Source organism: Leuciscus leuciscus, assembly GCF_965113295.1.
Source record: "Leuciscus leuciscus genome assembly, chromosome: 15".
NCBI lineage: Eukaryota > Metazoa > Chordata > Actinopteri > Cypriniformes > Leuciscidae > Leuciscus > Leuciscus leuciscus.
The window spans coordinates 6,811,477-6,828,610 of NC_138739.1; the positions used below are offsets into that span (position 1 = coordinate 6,811,477).

General features: G+C 41.6%; 1 protein-coding gene and 2 long non-coding RNA genes across 3 annotated transcripts in view; 1 reads left to right on the forward strand and 2 right to left on the reverse strand.

Annotated features, from left to right (window-relative positions):
- Positions 1–17,134, reverse strand: part of LOC309474951 (uncharacterized protein) — a gene marked incomplete at both ends in the record, with an annotated part of 355,810 nt that overhangs the window by 203,934 nt on the left and 134,742 nt on the right. The window lies entirely within an intron of this gene.
- The window catches only part of LOC309476450, a 115,940-nt gene that overhangs the window by 37,611 nt on the left and 61,195 nt on the right, over positions 1–17,134 (forward strand). The window lies entirely within an intron of this gene.
- Positions 15,357–16,851, reverse strand: LOC309476805. Its single transcript, XR_014198372.1, has 2 exons — positions 16,406–16,851; positions 15,357–15,855 (listed from the first exon to the last, which is right to left on the reverse strand). It is a non-coding gene; the product is annotated as an uncharacterized lncRNA (long non-coding RNA).

Consider the following 17,134-nt stretch of genomic DNA (forward strand, 5'->3'; position numbering starts at 1 on the left):
ACCTAACAAATGAAATAAACTTCTGTTTTTCTCACAAAAGTAGTGTTGTGTTTCTTATTTAAACATTAAATTCAGCATATATATACATAAATGAACTCACCACATCCAGATATTCACTTTCCAGCAATACGACGATATAATTAACCCATCGATCGTCACAGGAGTAAAACGACTACAGAATCCACTCAATATCTTCCTCTTTTAACAATTCTGAAGAGATGTAAAGACTATTTTTATAGTTTTACTCAGTTATTTCTCAATTTTCTTGATGACTAAACCAGACGAATTTCTCTCAGACTTCTCCACTTTCCGGTCTCGCACATCTGATAAGTGGGCGGATCATATCAACAGTATTCTGATTGGCTGAACCAATAACCCTAGGCAAGGCAAGGCAAGGCAAGGCAAGGCAAGGCAAGATTATTTATATAGCACATTTCATACACAATGGCAATTCAAAGTGCTTTACATAGAAGAAATTAAAATAATAAAAAGAAATAAGAATAATTAAAACAGTTTAGAAAAATAAAATGAAATACAGTACAGTACAGTCGGACGAACAGCGGCACAGTGCTCATTCAGTAAATGCATAGCTAAACAGAAGTGTTTTGAGTCTGGATTTGAATGTGACCACTGTAGGAGCACATCTGATCTCTTCTGGAAGCTGGTTCCAGCTGCGGCTGGCATAATAGCTAAAAGCAGACTCACCATGCTTAGAGTGAACCCTTGGTATTTCTAGCTGATATGATCCTAATGATCTGAGTGATCTGTTGGGTTTATATTCAGTGAGCATATCTGCAATGTATTGAGGTCCTAGGCCATTGAATGATTTATATACCAGTAATAATACTTTGAAATCAATCCTAAATCTAACTGGGAGCCAGTGTAAAGACCTGAGGACTGGTGTGATATGTTCATATTTTCTGGTTCTGCTCAGAATCCTGGTGGCAGCGTTCTGTATGAGCTGCAACTGTCTTATGGTCTTTTTGGGAAGGCCAGTGAGGAGTCCATTACAATAATCCACCCTGCTGGTGATGAAAGCATGCACAAGTTTCTCTAAGTCTTGTCTGGAAACAAAGCATCTAATTCTTGCAATATTTTTCAGATGATAGTATGCTGATTTAGTTATTGCTTTGACATGACTACTGAAACTAAGGTCTGACTCTAGTGTCACACCAAGATTCCTGACTTGATTTTTAGTTGTTTGACCCCTAGAGTGAAGGTATGCGTTCACCTTGAGAACTTCATCTTTGTTTCCAAACGCAATAACTTCAGTTTTGTCTTTGTTTAATTGAAGAAAGTTTTGACACATCCAACTGTTGACTTCATCAATGCATTGGCACAGGGAGTCAATGGGGCTGTAATCGTTAGGCGATAGGGCTAAGTACAGCTGTGTGTCGTCTGCATAGCTGTGGTAAGCAATTTGGTTGTTTCTCATTATTTGGCTCATTGGGAGCATATACAGGTTGAACAGGAGTGGCGCAAGAATTGAGCCTTGAGGGACTCCGCATGTCATGGATGTCCACTCAGACTTATGGTCTCCTATACTCACATAATAACCTCTCCCATCTAAGTATGACCTGAACCATTTTAGGACTATCCCAGAAAGCCCCACCCAGTTTTCCAGCCTGTCAAGAAGTATGTTATGATCGACAGTGTCAAATGCAGCACTGAGGTCGAGTAGTACCAGCACTGATAATTTGCCTGAATCAGTATTTAAGCGAATATCGTTTATTATCTTTATGAGCGCTGTCTCTGTGCTGTGATGCGGTCGGAAACCAGATTGAAAATTATCAAAGTATCCATTCGAGCTTAAGAATTTGTTCAGCTGATTGAAGATAACTTTTTCAATGATCTTGCCTATGAAAGGAAGATTTGAGATCGGTCTATAGTTGCTTAATATGGTCTTATCCAGATTGTTCTTTTTCAGGAGGGGCTTGACAACTGCAGTTTTCAGGGAGTTTGGAAAACTCCCAGAGAGAAGTGAGGCATTTACCACTTCTAGAAGATCTGCTTCTAAACTGTTTAACACACTTTTGAAAAAAGATGTGGGAAGTGTGTCAAGAGCGCATGTTGATGTTTTAAGGTGCTGTACGGTTTCTACCAAAATTTTGCCATCAATTTTTTTGAAATCAGACAAAGTTACTACTTTTTCAGGTGGTCTGATCTGTCTGACCCCAGTGCAACTCAAGGATGTGCTGATCACCTTTCTGATATTACTGATTTTGTCAGAGAAGAAAGAAGCAAATTCACTGCACTTGCTGTTTGAGAGCATTTCACTGGGAATCTGGCTTGGGGGGTTTGTCAGTCTCTCTACAGTAGCAAAAAGAGTGCGTGTGTTGTTTAAATTGCAGTTTATAATATTTGAGAAGAAAGTCTGTCTAGCTTTTCCTAGTTCCATATTGAAAGCATGAAGGCTGTCTTTGTAGATGTTATAATGGACTACAAGCTTTGTCTTCCGCCACATGCGCTCTGCTTTTCTGCATTGTCTTTTCATATTTTGCACTGCTGTTGAGTTTCTCCAAGGTGCTTTTTGTTTGCCACTTTCACAGGAGCAATATCATCAATTGCACTTTTAACTTTTGAGTTAAAAGAATCAATGAGAAAATCAACAGAGTCAGCAGATATGCTTGGTGTTAAGGATATAGCCTTCATAAATAGTACACTAGTGTTCTCATTTAAGCATCTCTTCTTGACAGACTCAGATCTAGCTTCAGTGGCAGGAGAGATCAATATATCAAAGAAAATACAGAAATTATCAGACAGTGCTACATCCTTAATAACAATCGATGAGATGTTTAGAACCTTACTGATAAGTAAATCTAGAGTGTGTCCATGATTGTGTGTGGGTCCATGTACATGCTGAGTCAGATCAAAAGTTTTTAAAACAGTTTTGATTTCTTTTGCCATATTGTTTTCTGCATTATCTATGTGAATGTTAAAATCTCCAGCAATGGCAAAACAGTCAAACTCTGAGGTAATTGTTGATAACAGTTCTGTAAATTCCTCAGCAAAGGCTGGAGAGTATTTTGGAGGCCTGTAAATAATGATGAGTAAAATGCGTGGAGCACCTTTTAATACAATACCCAGATATTCGAAAGACGTGTAGTTCCCAAATGATATTTGCTTACATTGATAGATATCTTTAAAAAGAGCAGCTAGACCCCCACCTCTTTTAACAGCTCTGCAGACACTCATAAAAGTAAAGTTAGGAGGGGATGTTTCATTGAGGATTGTTGCACTGCAGCTGTCTTCTAGCCAGGTTTCATTTAGAAGCATAAAATCCAGGTTGTTTGTGGTTATTAAGTCATTGACTAGAAGTGATTTATTTTTAAGTGAGCGGATGTTTAAAATTGCTAACTTAACAGTCTTACTTTTTTTCCCTACACCAATCTTAGTTAGACGTGCAATAGGCACCAGATTAGTTGAGTTTGCTGTACGGCTATTGAAGGCCTTAGACTTTCTATCTTGTAATAGAACAGCAATAGAGAAAGATACAGGCACACTGGGTTCCCGCTTGTTCTGTAAACATTTGAGAAAGTTACTGTTATCAAAGCGGGGACCCGACACACATCACTGAGAGCTGGTATCAGTTGTTTTTGGTTCACCTCGAGCAGATGGAGGAGGGTGTGGGCCCTGGCGTTGTGGCAGAGGCCGAAGAGCTCTCACAGAGGCAGGGGGAGGGTGAGCTGGGCCTGCAGGCTTTGGTGGTAGCGGTGCCCGACGTTTTTTGGTTGATATCTGGGGGCTTGCAGCAAAAGAGTGTGATAGTCTGGTTCCAGCATGCACCAGTTCTTCTATTTTCTGTGAGAAGCACAGAAGTGGAGTTGCTGGCGAGAGGGAAAACGTGTCTGGTGAAAGGGGCTGTTGCTCTGGTGTTATAGGAGGCTGTGATATGCTGTCCTGGCTTCCCTGGCTGTTTTCCAGGAAGTCGTCCTTGGGTGCTGAATCTTGGAGCAGTTCTGATGTGTCTGTCTGTGGTGAGCTCTGTGGGCATGGCTCTGCTGAGATTGTGTCCGTGAGCAGAGGTTGTTGTGGCTCAGTGGTGTTATCATTATCCTTGTGTGATATGTCAACATCATGTCCATTCTGAAGTGAAGTCCTGTGGTCATTCATACTGTGTCCAGGTGTGTGTGTGCCATTCTGATTGAGTGGATTGGCACACACTGCAGAAGGATGATTGAGGGAGAAGTAGATATTGTCCTTTAACACTCTTGAACCAAGTTTGTTTGGGTGATGGCCATCCCGATGAAATAGTTGTCTCTGACTCCAGAAGAGATTGAAGTTGTCAATGAAGTTTACTCCTTTTATATTGCAGGTTTTTTGCAGCCATGTATTAATCCCAAGCAACCGTGAAAACCTGTTTGTCCCTCTTGCTGGGAGTGGTCCACTGATGAATGTCTGAACTTTCAGTTTTTTAAGTGTTTCAAAAAGTTCATTGAAATCCTTCTTAAGGAGTTCTGACTGCTCTTTATGAATATCATTCTTCCCCACATGAATGATGAGTCGATTTGCAGTCTTATGTTTCATCAGAATGTTCTGAAGTTCCCTGTTTATATCAGAAGTTGTTGCTTGTGGAAGGCAGCATGTAGTTGTATCCCTGCTGCTAATGTTTCTGATTATGGAGTCCCCCACTATCAGAGTCCTGGGCTCGGCTGTGCTCTGAGCTGAGTGCCGCTGTCTGCTCGACCTTGAGCGCCAGTTAGCATCAGTGTTAGCTACTGGCTGATACAGTCTGTGTTCGATCACATTCATCACGTTTCGGGATTCCTCATTTACATTCATTAGTACTTCAAATCTGTTCTCAAGATGTATAGGTGTTGGTAGGAGACCAGTGTTTGCAATCTTTGTCAGAGCTGTATCTGGGGTAGAGGATGCTACTGCGGCAATATGTGGGGCTCGTGACAATCTGATGTCTCGAGTGTCTTTGGGTCTCGCTCCCTGTTTGTGCCATCGATTTGTAAGTCGATCGGCTTGTTTCTCTACCTGTCGAGGAGCACTAGTTTCATGGGATTCACCGGCTATATGCTGAGGGCGTCCATGACGAAGCTCTGTTGTGTGTTCCGTCTGGTTTGGTGGTCCCGTAAATAACTTTGTTTCAAGAACTGCAATCCTTTGTAAAAGTCTGTGGCAGTTAGTGCAGCAAGTAGATTCCAGAAGAGGCATTTTCTCTCTTATCCTTGTAGGCAGTTGTGTTTTCCTTCCCCGGAATGTAAGCTGGTCGGGTAGAAGAATTCTGCGTTTTTGTAGTAATCCAAACTTTGTCGTTTGAGCACTGTGCTGATTTGCTGAAGTTAAAATTAGGTGATAAAAGGAGCTAAAATTATAAAAGTATAGAAGATAAAATATAAAAGCGATAGAGCAAAGCGCGGAGCAGTAAGCAAGAGCGCCCGAACAGTAGCTGAGCAGGAAGTTCTAGCCCTAGAACTAGATATTATAACCCTAAATATAACAAATAATTTTTCCCACACAATTTATTCTACGAAAAGGGTTTGTTAACATCACCAATCTTTAATTATTTACGTTTTTGTGAACCTCATTAATTTACAAAAATATATTTTATAATACTGAATTAGTCTGGGTTACATACATATTTATTTATTTCCTCAAGAAGACTTCAATTACTCTGTTGTACAGGTTATCTGCGCGTTTCAGTTCCAACAGTGAGTTTTTGACTTTTGTGCTTTGACTTTTTTTTTTTTTTTTTTTTAATCAGACATGGGCATGGCATACATTACAGCCAGTTAATTCTGTTTTTACCCGGACAGATCGAATAGTGTTCCGTGACTCTGCGTTAAGCTGGATTTTTTCCCCGGTAGATTTAAAACTGCTGTGGGTCGAGGAGGGAGAGAAACATTAATTTGTGTGTTTAAAACTATTAAATCAACAGTGATATATTTTAGTGTATACAGTTCGCTATATATGCTGTTTGCTAGCTCTGACTACTAGTAATAGTACATGCTCTGGCCATCCAATCAAAGGATGTGAAAATGCCGACGTTACATGTACGCCTGCTAGATGGACCCGTTGCAGTCAAATCGAAATCTGATTGGCTGATTAAATCTGACTGATTATCTGATTCGTTAAAGCAACCGTTTCATTAATTTTAAGCTACAGGCGCCCGCACTATTGATTCTGAAGGCCTCAAGGCAGAATTCTTTGACCCTGGCAACACATGATGGCTGAAATATGATTGGATAAAAGCTCTAACATAAATATACACTACTGGAAGCAGCGCAACCAAGAGAAAAGCTATGGAATTAACAAGAATGTACTATAGGGAATAATTTAATGGAAACACATTAATGGAAAAAATATATTAAAGCCCAGTCAGTGATTCTGATAGAGTTTAGGCCAGCAGAGAAGGCCTTGCTGGCCCTGAACATAATCATCATACTTTACTGTACTTTTTTTTACCTCAATTGTCCTCTTGTATAAAAGTTTTTCACAGATATGCCTGGAGCATTTGGCAAATGGCTATCGCTGTCAGCCATCTTGGATTAATGATGTCATCAAGCAAAATGAATAGTTGGAATCCAAGACAGTAGCCATTGTTACAAAATATCGCTGTCAATCTACTGACACTGCCCTCAAGTTGTTTGGAGAAAATTACCATGATAAATGAACCCTAAATTGAGTTAAATTAACTGTCCACTCCACAAATGTTGTCGTCATGCATGATAGGGTTAAATAAACATTTAATTTTATCATTAGCTCTAGCTATATTCCTTATGTAACCCGGGTTACCAGTAAAGGAATAAGGATGTGAGTTAAAGGGATAGTTCACTTTGAAATTAAATTTACAAGAAGTAAAAACACTATAAATACTGTTCGTTTTCTCACACAAACCGCTCGTTTCGTGTCTTAGGCCATCAATGTGTACTTACGATGGGGAATTGTTTCATTTGGACTCTGTGCATGCTCTTTGAGGTGGTGACCATAGACCTGCATTATATGACTGACAGACAAGAACGGTTTGACCTAAAAATATCAAAATTGAAACTACTGCGGAAACAAAGAGACCTACATCTTGGATGCCCTTGAGGTAAGCTAAAACATACCAAAATTTTATTTCAAAGTGAACTATCCCTTTAAGGGTTAAACAAATGTAACCCTGGTCCCATGTAGTTAGAAGATAAAGCTGGAGTGGTTAATACAATGAGACCGGGACTGGGCTCGTTGTAGGGAAATACAACCTGTTTTGTATGTTACTTAATAAATGTATATTTGTAATACGCTTGGCTATTCTTGTAAAGACCACCACAACTGTATTTTAGTTGCAAAAAATATTCACAAGTATTTATTTACAACATGAAATAGAAGATAAATGTATCTTAGAATAAAATAAAAACAAATCACATAGGCATGAAAAGAGATAAAAAAAAAATATATATAAAAAAACTTAAAAAGGAAAAACTTCACTTTCCCAAAAGGAAAACCTTTTCTGTGGTTATATTGAAGTTAAACAATTATTTATTCCCTCTGAGAAATGTCCAAACTCGTTGCAGGCCTGTTTGACGACACTTTGTGTGCAGTGGGGCCTAAAAACTGAAATGGCCGCTTCACTCAGAACTGAGCATAAACAAAAAAAAGCACGTGCATGTGAATGTTAGTACTCACGAATCCAGGTTAAGTCAGTACAGCAAAGGCAATGGTAATGGCGATGGTAATGGCGATGGTAATGGCAAAGGTAATGGCAAAGGAAGAAGCACAGCAGCAGGGCACGCAGAACAGCAGGGCAGAAACAGCAGGGCATTCGGTTGGAAACCCGTCTCTCTCTCTTTCTCTCTCTCACCAACGTCCGTCTCCTTAGAGCATATTATCTGAATTTAACCACATTATCAAACACTATCTCTTATTGAATTAGCGTTAGCTTTGCTTTAGCTTTAGAGATATCACAATGCTAAAACTACAACATATGAGCACATTGGCACAGAATGCTACCGCTAGCTAGCATGTCGCTAACCACGTTATACATCCAGTCTCTTAACTATAACAGTTCGATATAGCACAAAATTACAGGCATACACAATCATATTCACCTCTTGCAGGTCACACCAAAGTTTTTTTTTTTTTTTTCAGGACCACGAGTAGTCGACCTTCATAACAAAACATTAATGCTTCCCACACCACGATGCCTCCTTCAATAGCTCTCTCATCATAGCGTCTGTCCTTTTTCCTCATGCGTGCTCACTACTCCTCACACAAATCTGTCCCACTAGTCCCGCCCCTTACACAGTGATGTTACTCTGATTGGCTCAAGTACTAACACAACCAAAAGCAAAACAGGAATTAAATGATTGATATGTGACAGGTAACAGGTTAGGTTACACAGATAAACACAGCTTCTTCTTCTCTACTTTTCTCTCAGATGAAACTTAAAGACTTTTATATGAATTTAACTTTAACTGTAAATAGTCTTATTTATTAAACTCTACATATTATATTTATACTTTTAACCAGCACACCTTTTAACCAATTTTAACTAACATGAACTCTGTTTATGAACTTTTCTTCTTTTGTGTGTGTGTGTTACACTGTTAATGATCTTTTATACTCTGTAACTTATAGGAATTTTGTACAGGGCTACACCCTCCCGCTTCTGAATGTGTAGATGTCCTCATCACACCTTTTGTCCCTCTTCAACTTGAAAGGGTGATTCCTTTTATCCTCCTCCATATACCTTTGGGATGTTTTGGACTTTTTCCTTGGTTTGTTGTCTTGGTCTGGAGGGTTTAACTTGAGTTGGATGACCATGCCATGGTGCATGATGGTAACTGGTTCAAAAGATGGATGACCAGGTTTCTCATAAGTAAATCTCATAGGTGGCTTTGGTTTTCTCAGGGATGTCCGGACTGTAGAAGACCTTTCACTTTTTGCACTTTCAACAGCTATATTACGTCTGTTTTTTTGTAAGGGAGGTGAGCTTGCTCCCTCTTCTGAATCTTGAGAATCTTCTTCCACAGATTCAGTATTTGTCTCTTGAATATCGGAGTGTGACAGAGGAGGTGCAGCACCTTCAAGCGGTTCCTCATTCTCTGTTTCTGTAAGTTGTTGAGTTTCTGTAACTTCACAGCTTTCCTCCTCAGCTTTTCCATCCTCCTCAGAGTTTTCACTCTCATCATTCTCCACAGAGTGATTTATGTTTATCCATCTCCGGACCTCATCCATATCAAAATCTGGAGGTTTGTGGACAGTTTCAAACTCTGAACCTGATGACTCTGTGTCACTTTCTTCAGACTTGGTTGGTTGACGTTTCTGAGTACGTTGAGTTCTTGTTACAGGTCTCCGAACAGAGCTTGCATCATCTGATGGGTTAAACATCCTGACCATGTAACCGATGGGCAACAGATGATCTCGATGGAGAGTTTTCAGCACACCTGAACCATGCTCTGGTTTGACCTTATAAACAGGCAGGTGAGGCAACTTCTCCACAACAACATATGGTATTGATTTCCATCGATCTTGGAGTTTATGTTTGCCTTTTAGACCCACATTCTGTATGAAAATTCTGTCTCCTTTCTCCAAAGGTAGGTCTCTCACACGTTGGTCATATCGGGCTTTATTTTTCAGGTGATTCTTTGTAGCATCGTCAGATGCCAACTAATAAGCTTTTTGCAACTCTTTCCTCATCCTGGCAACGTACTGTTGGTAGGAGGTTTCACTTTCACCATTTGGTGAGATTCCAAAACAGATGTCAATGGGTAACCTTGCTTCCCTTCCGAACATGAGATGATAAGGGGAGTATCCCGTGGAATCATTTTTTGTGCAATTGTATGCATGTACCAGGTAGGTGATATGTTGACTCCAATGTTGTTTCTGTACAGCATCCAGGGTACCAAGCATGGCTAAAAGTGTTCGATTGAAACGTTCTGGTTGGGCATCCCCTTGAGGGTGGTAGGGAGATGTTCTTGACTTCCGAACCCCAAGCATGGACAAGAGTTCTTTTATCAGGCGACTTTCAAAATCTCGGCCCTGATCCGAGTGTATCCTTGCAGGTAGGCCATAGTGCACAAAATACTTGTCCCACAATACTCTTGCAACTGTGATAGCCTTTTGATCTTTTGTAGCAAATGCTTGTGCGTAACGTGTATAATGGTCTGTCACTACCAACACATTAGCAACACCTTTAGAGTCAGGCTCTATTTGCAAAAAATCAATACAAACTAAATCCAAGGGGCCATTACTTGTTATTTGGTTTAAGGGCGAGGCATGCTGAGGGAGTGTCTTTCTGGAGATACATCTACCACAGGTTCGAATGTACTGCTCGACCTCAGCTGTCATTCGCGGCCAATAAAATCTGTCCTTGATCAGTTCGGTGGTGCGTTCGACTCCCAAGTGTCCACACTCATCATGTAGAGACCTTAACACCATTGGGCGGTATCTTGTGGGCAAGACAAGTTGTTTGATCTGTTTTCCGCACATCTTTTCTTTTACTCTGTAGAGTAATCCATCTCTTAACTCCAACTTGCGGCTTTCACGAAGGAGCAGCACAGTTTCAGGTGAGTCGTTCTCTGAGCGTTTCAGGCCTTTATTCTTCTCCAGTGTTTTCTTTAATGGTCCAATTGTTGGGTCCATATCTTGTGATGCTTGAATGTCTTTTGAGCTCAATTGGTCAAGTGTATTCATGCTAAGGTTCACTGGAAACACATAAGCTTCAGGGACTGCGGTGGCAGGAGCTCCCAACTGATCAACTAATCTGTCTGGCACATCAGCCTCTTCACTGACACAGGCTCTTTTGCAGAGGGCTTTGATGCCAGCAGGTGGGACACTAGTCCACTCTTTTGTCTCCTCTGAAGAGTACTGTCTGGACAACAAGTCAGCATCAATATTGTGTCTCCCAGGTCGATACTGGATGGTGAAATCGTAGGTGGCGAGGGCGGCGAGCCAACGATGTCCGACTGCACTGAGTTTGGCGGAGGTCAACACATATTTTAATGGGTTATTGTCAGTTCTTACTATAAACTTTGCTCCATACAAGTAATTGTGAAACTTGTCCACGACAGCCCATTTTAATGCCAGAAATTCCAATTGATGGACTGGATAGTTGTGTTCTGAGTCTTTAAGCTTACGACTGGCAAAAGCTACTGGCCTGAGGCCCTCAGGATATTCCTGGTTCAGGACAGCGCCTAAACCATTCATACTGGCGTCCACATGTAAGATGTACGGTTTTGTCAGCAAAAGCTAGCACTGGGGCATTGATCAAACAGTCACGAATACGGTCAAAAGCGTCCTGGCAGGTCTTAGTCCATCGCTCTCCAAACGGCTCTGATGGCTTGAAATAGACTTTGCTTGGGTCAACACTTTTTTTAGTCTTGGGGTCTTGCCAAGTGGGGGCGTAACCCTTGGTGAGCTCGGAGAGGGGACGGACAATGGCAGAGTAGTTTGCAATGAACCTCCGATAATAACTACAAAATCCGAGGAAGGACTTCAGCGGTTTCAGGTGAGTGGGCTCTTTCCAATGCTTTACTACCTCCACTTTGTCTGGATCCGTAGCTATTCCGTTAGCAGAAACAATGTGACCCACATACTTGACCTCGGCCTGACAGAATTGGCATTTGTCAATAGAAACCTTCAATCCGACCTCCTCTAGTCTGTCCAACACTTTGAGAAGACGTTGCTCGTGCTCCTCAAGTGTCTTGCCGAAAATGATGATATCATCCAAGTACACGAGAGCTTCCAGAAGATGCATATCGCCTACAGCCTTTTCCATTAAGCGCTGAAATGTTGCTGGCGCTCCTGTGATTCCTTGGGGCATGCGCTCAAATTGATAGAAACCGAGAGGGCAAATGAACGCTGTCTTCTCTTTGTCCTCTGGAGCCATCTCTATCTGGTAGTAACCGCTGCGCAAATCCAGAACTGAAAACCATTGGCTGCCTGATAGAGAATCCAAGGCGTCGTCAATGCGTGGCATTGTGTACTGGTCTGGTGTGGTGCGGTTGTTCAGTGTTCTGTAATCAATACAGATTCTTATCTTCCCATTCTTTTTGCGGACTACAACGATTGGTGAGGCGTACGGGCTACGGGACTCAGTGATAATGCCAGTGGCCAGTAGTTGTTGTATGTGTCGCCGCACGTCGTCTATGTCTGCAGGGGCTAGTTTCCTTGACCTCTCCCTGAAGGGTCTGGGGTCATGCAGGCGTATGTGGTGTTCAACACCCTTGGCGCGACCAACATCCCACTCATGCAATGAGAAAACATTCCGCCAGGGGTTTGTTGCTGGTTTCTTGGCTCAGGGCAGATTAAAGCAAGCACTTCTACTCGTCCCAATACACCAGTGATCTCTTCAGTGAACTCCATCTCAACCACAACATATCCTTTGTAAGGAAACTCAGTGTCTGAAAGGCCCCAGAGTCCAAGACCAGAGAGGGGTTTTATCTGGACATCAGGTAAGTGTTTGTTATACCAGCTTTCAAAAATAATAGTCACATTAGACCCACTGTCGATGAGAGCATCGCAGACCACATCATTAACTTTGATGGTGTGAATAAATGATGGACCTACGAGCCCTTCAGGTAAGTCAGTGTTAGGTTCTGGGACTTCAACCTTATTGGTTCTAGCTACATCTTCAGCTGCAGGATTTGGGTTCTCTTGGTTTGGTAAAGGGGAAACTCGCACCAAGCGTATGAGCTTTCTAATAACTTTCTGGAGATTCTCAGGAGCAGTACATCTGGTGGCTATGTGGCCATTTTCCCCACACCGATAACAGAAAAACTCATCCTTGTCTTGTCGGGGAGGAAAAACTTTGGAATGAGCGGGCTTGTGAACTGGAGCTGCTTTGTATCGGTGAGGCTGGGGTGTGTGTTCTCGTGGGGGGTCTGATGTGTATTTCACTGCCATTACACTCATTTTATTTTCTAGGGCTTTCACTTGTTTCCTTAGCGATTGCAATTCACTCTGTGACTAATTTTTCTGTTTTTGTTTCTCTTTCAGACCTGTAAAGGATTCATCAGAGGTTGGCTGAGGTTGTAGGTTGCTTCTCTGCTCTAGCTGCGCTCTCAATTCTCGAATCTGAGCTTGCAGTTCACTCCTAGAGACTGATTCAGGTTCTTTCTCCTTTTCAGCTTGGACAGTGCGTACACGCTGAGGTGTGTACGCACGGCTTTGTCTGGCTGACTGGCGAACCTCCTCTTCCATCACTTCTCTTAACAGGTTCAAGAATGTAGGGGGATTACTACTCCGCTCCCTAATTTTCAACTGAAGCAACATGAGTTCAGAGGTAGACCCTCTAAGAAGCTGCTCTAAACGAGCGCTATTGGCAGCGCTAACAGTTAAACCACCTCCCTGTACTACTTTGACAAGGGATTTTTCTACTCTTCGTAGGAACTCAGACAGACGCTCACCAGGCTGTTGGTGGAGGGCTCTAAACGACAAGTATAGTTCTTCTGGGGACTCTACTGTACCAAAAATGCTCTCTATAGCCTTTATGTACTCACGTGGGCTAGCATCAGGTTGAGTCAGGCGCACAGCTTTAATGATTTCAAAGGCGGGCCCTTTGAGACTTTCCAGTATCCGACGCCGTTTTTCTTTGTCGGAGCACTCACCTTCCTCTACTAAGAGTGTTGCTTGTTCCAACCAGTTATCTAAGGTCTCTTCTCCAGTTGGGGTGGGACTGACCCCGGAGAATGTCCGCAGACGTATGGGTGACTGTCATGTTGTTTGTTTGTTCTGCTCATGACATCACCGACCGCACGGATGATGTCTTCAGGGTTGCTGTTACCCTCTTTGGTGGGGGAACATAGACCTTGTATGTCCTCTAAGGTTCTCCCTTCACTCTGCAAAAAGGTAAGTAGCTTCTCTTCAAAGTTATCAAGCTCTCTCTCTCTTTCTCTCTCTCACCAACGTCCGTCTCCTTAGAGCATATTATCTGAATTTAACCACATTATCAAACACTATCTCTTATTGAATTAGCGTTAGCTTTGCTTTAGCTTTAGAGATATCACAATGCTAAAACTACAAAATATGAGCACATTGGCACAGAATGCTACCGCTAGCTAGCATGTCGCTAACCACGTTATACATCCAGTCTCTTAACTATAACAGTTCGATATAGCACAAAATTACAGGCATACACAATCATATTCACCTCTTGCAGGTCACACCAAAGTTTATTTATTTTTTTTGTCAGGACCACGAGTAGTCGACCTTCATAACAAAACATTAATGCTTCCCACACCACAATGCCTCCTTCATTAGCTCTCTCATCATAGCGTCTGTCCTTAGCTGTGTCCCAATGTTGAAGGCTGCATCCTTCGAAGGACTCAGACTTCAAGGATGCAGCCTATGCGTCCTCTGAAGGACGCTCCATGTAGCCTTCCTTGGATTTCCTAATTGCGCAGCCAGGTGTTCCCGATCACCGCTCCTGGCGCCAAGCAACAGTGCGAGAGGACAGCTACTATCCTGATCATTCATTTTGATACAGTAAACAGCTATGGAGCCAGAATTGGCTATTGTCATTCATTTTTATGTTTTATATTTTACTTGAGGACATGGTGAGGATGTTTTAGCCCCGGCGCTGCCAGGTCATGTATTTTCGGTTTAGCCCTGTTTGAATACAAAACCCAATTGAATATAAAAAGTCCAGTATTTCTCGCGCTCGTCATCGGCAGCTGTCACAGTTGCCAGGCGACAAGAACAATCCTTCGTAGGCTAGACCGGTCCGAGCGCGTCAGATGCGCCCTTTGATATGGGACGCTGCTGTAGTGAGCAACAATTTGTTAATATTGTGACTAATTTTGTTACTTTAATTTTCGGAACTGCATATTTCGTTAAGTATTCACTTACAAATGTGAAGTAACCTACTGAAGTACTTTTTTCCTCACATCACAATATGATTACATTAAACTACACAAAAGTAGCTATAATGTAACAACCAGATATTACTGTATATTGAAAATATACAGAAGTAAAATGCAACATATACGCAGTAATGCAGTAGTAGCCTAATATAAATGCAGTAGTTATTAAAAGTACTTTTTTCAGAAAGCCGTCGATTGAATCAGCCCTGCAAACCTGTTGGTAGACAACTTAGTGGATAGTGGAAATATGCACTCAAACGCTCTGGAGACAATCCCAGATGATGTCCCACCAGCAGGAGGCCTTAGGGGCAGCCCATCCCGGTCCAGCAGCTCAGCTCAATAGAGTCTACATCATTTTTTTTCTTATTTTATGTATTGTAAAATTAAATGTTTATGTTGATTTTGATATGTTTAACGTATTTTGTAAATAGTTGGAAAAAGTGCTTTAATGTAGCCTATAGAACAAATGATTTTCATTTACCAATTTTATTTGAAAAAATAAAAAGGTATAGAATTTGTTTCATGCAGAAAGTATTACTGTCATTACAAAAATAAACAATGTCCAGAACAATTCATTCTCTTTTATTTACACAATTAAAGTAGCATAAAAATAAATGTACATAATTTTTCTTTTAAAAAATAAAAGTGAAAAAAGTTAAACAAGAATATGTAGAACATTTTTCAATCATTCTCTCAAGAAGAGAAAACAGCCTGTCCATCCTCTCCCTTCTTTCCTGTGCACTCCTCGCCTCTGCCTCCCTCTGTAGTTGCATTTCTTCTCTCATCAAGTTCAAAAACCCGTCCTGTCTCGCCGCCTTCGTGCTGGTGCTCCTGCTGGTGCTACTGGTGGTGCTGGTGCTGCTGCCCCTGGCTCCTCCTCACCGTGGGCACCCACTACTGAACTCGGCCCTGGTGTGTCCTCAGGGATTGAGGCGATGAGGACAGGGGGGTTGGTGCATTGCCTCTGTCCCAAAACCTCATCCATGAGGACAAATCAGGGCCAAGTTTCAGCAGTGGGTTTCCCACTCACACTCTCACCTGTCCCAGGACACTTGCAATCCTAAAGGCAGAGCAAATGAACCATGGCTTGTTAACAACAACAGGACAATACATTTCAGCAAAGATGTGTGTATTACTTTTCTTATATATATATATATAAACCCATTTTTTCCTGAATTGTTCTAAAAAAGCAGAAAAGGGTACTTAACACAGAGGAGCAATCTTAAGTGCATTGTTAACACTGCAAAATATGACACATCAAGACATGCATACAAAATACTTAAGAAATCATATTTCTGTATACTAAAATTTGGTTAAAACCAAATAGCATGACAGCACTACAAAAACACATAAAAGTGAAACCCCATTGCCTTATCTACTGCTTTTCTTATTGTTTTGGGCTTTATTGGGTGAGTGATATTTCTTATAATACACAAGTGCAAATATTACAAATAGGTCGTTAAACTAATAACGTTATTACCACAAGTTTTGCCTAAAACTACATGATAAATGTAGCCACGCAATGGTGACGAAGGAGTTAAGAAGAAGTTTATAAGAAATTTAACTCTGGTTTCGCTAGCTATTTGAGTAAATTAAAACATAATACTTACATTTAAATGTGAATTTGCTGTCCACCACCGATCTCTAGTCTCGGCCGCCTTTAAAAATAAGTAAATAAATGCTGTCGTCAACGGCGCGCAATGACTTATGGGGTAGAATAGGCCGCTAAGTGTCCATTTATGTATCCTTCTTTTCACGGGGAAACGAAGGGTGCATTTGGCGTCGCTTTTGAATCAGGGAAGCCTTCGTCGCGGCGCGATGACGCAACCGGCCTTCAAATACGGACTTCGGAGGATGCAGAACTGAATTGGGACAGCCTTCATCGAGCCGCGTGACGCAATCGGCCTTCAAATGCGACCTTCCAAGGATGCAGCCTTTGAATTGGGACGTCCTTCGTCGCGCCGCGGTGACGCAATCGGCCTTCAAATACGGCCATCCGGCCTTCAAATACGGCCTTCGGAGGATGCAGCCTTCACTTTGGGACACAGCTCTTTTTCCTCATGCGTGCTCACTACTCCTCACACAAACCTGTCCCACTAGTCCCGCCCCTTACACAGTGATGTTACTCTGATTGGCTCAAGTACTAACACAACCAAAAGCAAAACAGGAATTAAATGATTGATATGTGACAGGTAACAGGTTAGGTTACACAGATAAACACAGCTTCTTCTTCTCTACTTTTCTCTCAGATGAAACTTAAAGACTTTTATATGAATTTAACTTTAACTGTAAATAGTCTTATTTATTAAACTCTACATATTATATTTATACTTTTAACC